This window comes from Rosa chinensis, chromosome 2 (genome assembly GCF_002994745.2).
Source record: "Rosa chinensis cultivar Old Blush chromosome 2, RchiOBHm-V2, whole genome shotgun sequence".
NCBI lineage: Eukaryota > Viridiplantae > Streptophyta > Magnoliopsida > Rosales > Rosaceae > Rosa > Rosa chinensis.
The window spans coordinates 61,180,246-61,183,918 of record NC_037089.1 but is presented as its reverse complement, the minus strand read 5'-3'; the positions used below and the strand labels follow the sequence as shown (position 1 = coordinate 61,183,918).

Below are 3,673 nucleotides of genomic sequence, written 5' to 3'. Positions count from 1 at the left end.
ATGTTTATTCAAAAAATGTATATAGGAAAATGATTTTTCTTAAATGTAAAATTTATGTTCTTAATGAAACCAAAAAAACAAGTCAGCAGGGCCCACCATTTGGCTTACCAAATCTGAGCCCAAATTTGAGAAGGCCAAATTTTTTTCTTGATCCTTGGGATATAGCTTAAGGTGGGAGCATATTGTAGGCCATAAATAGGATTATAGCTTACGGTGGGAGATGCTCTTAAAAGATTTACTCAAGCTAACCTTGAGCACATGTTTAACATCAAGACCATTTTTTAATGTGTCAAGACCAACCGGGCTATTCTTTGAAACTGGAAAAAAAATCTGGACACTCCCACATTCCGGTTTTCTTTGCTGAATGAAGTGGGTGATTGACCTTGGTCCAATTCAAGAAATCTTTACTTCTATATAAGATAGCTGATCCTGTTTGGTTCTTCTGGCTTCCACCGATTAATCTCCATCTATTATCTGACCCTAGCCAAGCAGTAGTTGGGTCCCTAAATGAGGTTGCATTTATATGATTAGCTCGGGTTGCCTTCATTAATGGGTTCTGTGGGATCTTTACCCATTCCTTAAGAAATGGGTCTGAGAGGTTTTTGGGGAAGGCCAGGTTTTGAGCTTGCTTGTTCTGGGGGTTGATTCCAGTATAGAAAATAGCCGGCTTACCCCCAGAAAGGATTGTAGCTGACCCCGACCAACAACCATTGATATCAAACAACTGTGATGGGTAGATGGCATCATCATGAGGGGTCCAATTAAGAAGATAAGTTGATGTAGAATGCGCCTAGACAATGTTACCCCACACTATACCTTTAGGATTGTACTGATGGAAAAGATGGTAAATTTTCTTGTAAACTAATGGGAGAAATCTAGAATACGCACGTTGTAAGATACGCAGCCAACGACGTTAAGATGGAGGGGCTTTTATGGCAATTCCATGATAGGGTAAGAAAATGTTTTACCACTCTCCTCGTTGGTGATTAGCCACCATAATCCAGTTTAGATTCATCTACTCCTTCCTCCTCCTCGTTGGCCTATTCATCTCCTCGTTAACAAACCTTTTCTCCATAACCACACCATCGTTCATCCTTGTCCTCTTTGGGCTATCAACAACCACAAAGCAATTTCTGCAACCGCATGAAAACTGATTAAAGATTTCCTCTTTGGCATCGATTTGTTGTTTTCAGTAGTAATCACAGGATTCAGTATTCCGTCGAGGCTGTCGAACCAAAATACAGGTTAATAGGGGCCATAAACGGCGGCAACAAGCAAAAGGCACGATCGATGCAAGAGTTTGTGATGCGACCTGTTCCTGCAAAGGCTAGAATGAAACAACTGAGCCTCCTGGTGTTGGTTTTGTGATACATGGTGAATAGTCTACAAACTTCCTCGCTTTTATGGTTTTACCATAACGGCTCAAAATTTTACAACTAACGGTCCGTTTGTGTGGAATTAGACTATGCCCCAAGTTTGAAATAAGTGTGGATATTCTTGCTCCTCGTATACTGGTTTGACTAGCTGTAACTTCTGGCCTTTGCATTCCAGCCTCCTTCAAACTAATGGCCCTGAAAACAGAAGTAATACACAAGAGCTTAGCACAAAGCATGGCCAAAATTAAGAGAGCCCAAAATATAATCCACTATGTGTATACACTTAGAAGTTATTACGACTTAAGACAAACTTACAATATGAGATGGAAAATGAAATTTACACTCTCAAATTTTGTTTTTACAAAAAATAAAAAAAATAAATACTAACAAATGAAATATAGAGTGTGGAACTGTGGATTATAAAATAAAAAGTGTGAATTTCACGCACCTATAAAATTTATGTCACATAATTTCAATAATACTATCTATTCAAAGGGAGCTTCTATTCATATCTCTAAAATTGACATTTGGACCTCGTTCTTTTTTCAAGTGATAGTTGACTTTGTCAACTCATATTAAATTACAATAAAGGCACAAAAGAGAAAGAAAAAATAATTAAAAAAAGTTTTTTCCCTTTTAGAGGTATGAAATCAACAAATGGTCATCCTCATGCCATTTTTTCCCTTTTGTTTTTGTTATGGTCTTCATCCTTACGAAGCAGCGGAGAAATCAACAGACCAGTTTCTTACTTTGTAGTTCCTCGAGTCAATTTCGGATATGCAATATTCTCTAACCAAAACACCAACAGACCACTTTCTTTTAAAATCATACTCATCCATTGGAGCGTATTGTTCGAGCCAATATATGAAACGAGTGAATCTTAGGAAGTTGAAGAAATGAACTGCTCTTGGTCTCTAAAGATGCATTAGCCTACAAAATACAGCAATACGCAAGGGGAGGAGGGAGGGAGAGAGAGCTATCAATTGAATTTTATTTTTATTTTCAGCTTAGTTATATCAAGAGTAAAATAGTATTGTGAAATGTTCAAAAATTGATGGAGGTCTAACTACCAATTTTGGAGGTATATGAATAGAACACTCTAAAAAAAAAAATTATTGATATTATTGGATGATGGGTATTATGGAAAAATTAGGAATGTGTAGATAGCATATTGGTAAGTAAGTTCGAGGTCTATTAAGTAGAGAGGTCTAAATACTAATTTTGGAGATATGAATAGAAACTCTCCTATTCAAACTCCAACCCACTACTAAAACTTTTCTTGTTGAAAACAGCTTTCCAGTTAAGAGTAATATTCTGAATGATATACAAATCCTCAAATCTCATAAAGCTATACTATAGGAAACGTCTCTAAGGAGTAAGGACAGCATCCATCTTCCACAATTGTGTTCTAGCTATTGTAGATGTTCTCATTAGATCAACTGGTTTACGAAGTAATGCCAAAAATCACACACAAAAACCACGATAAAAAATAAAACTAAGTGAGAGAGGAACTAACCGTTAGGATCTGTGAGATTCCAACAAAGAAGTGAAATGTGAAGAACAAGAAGCAAAGAACAAACTGTTAGGAGTTTTAAACAATAAACTAAGAGAAAGGACACTGGTTAAAAAAACTAAGGAAAATGTAGAAAGAAAATTCAAAATAGGTTGAAGATAGATACCGTTGATCCAATTCTTGGGAGGCTGGAAATGATAACCAGTTCTGTAAGGCTCTTTAGTTTGGTGACGAGTCGAAGTCAGTTCAGAAGTTTGAATATTGCTATAGACATGGTGGGAAGCTTCCAGCTCAACAACATAAGAAAGCAAAAGTGAAAGAACGCAGAATTCCCAAAGAGAGGTTATCATCATGGCCATATTGACTTTGCGGGGATTGGAAATAAGGACACCCCATGTTGAGTATTTATAGGTCAAACACATTATGGTAGTTTTCAATTGTGGAAACAGATTGAAAACTATCAAGGAAGGGGGGTTCAGAGAGACAGTAAGATGTGATAAACTAATAAATAATGAAAGTCATCACAACAATTCAATTTTATGAGTCTTTGAGGTGAAGTGTATTTAAAGTTTTTGTAATCCTTTAATCCTTTGAAAAAAAAAAGAGAAAAAAAAAGAGGTGAAGTGTATTTAAAGTTTTTGTAATCTAAACAAACATATTATGAATTTTGGATCAGCAAAAGTCAAATGCAAATAAGGGTGCATTTTGGACTCATTATTTATTTGAATAAAATAAACTAAATAGGTGACTAGCGGTATAGTTCTATTATGAAAACCATGGGCTC

At 36.0% G+C, this 3,673-nt stretch overlaps 1 pseudogene; it reads right to left on the bottom strand.

Annotated features, from left to right (window-relative positions):
• Window positions 1-304: 304 nt before the first annotated feature.
• On the bottom strand, window positions 305-1,093 carry LOC112184682 (annotated as a pseudogene).
• Window positions 1,094-3,673: the final 2,580 nt, after the last annotated feature.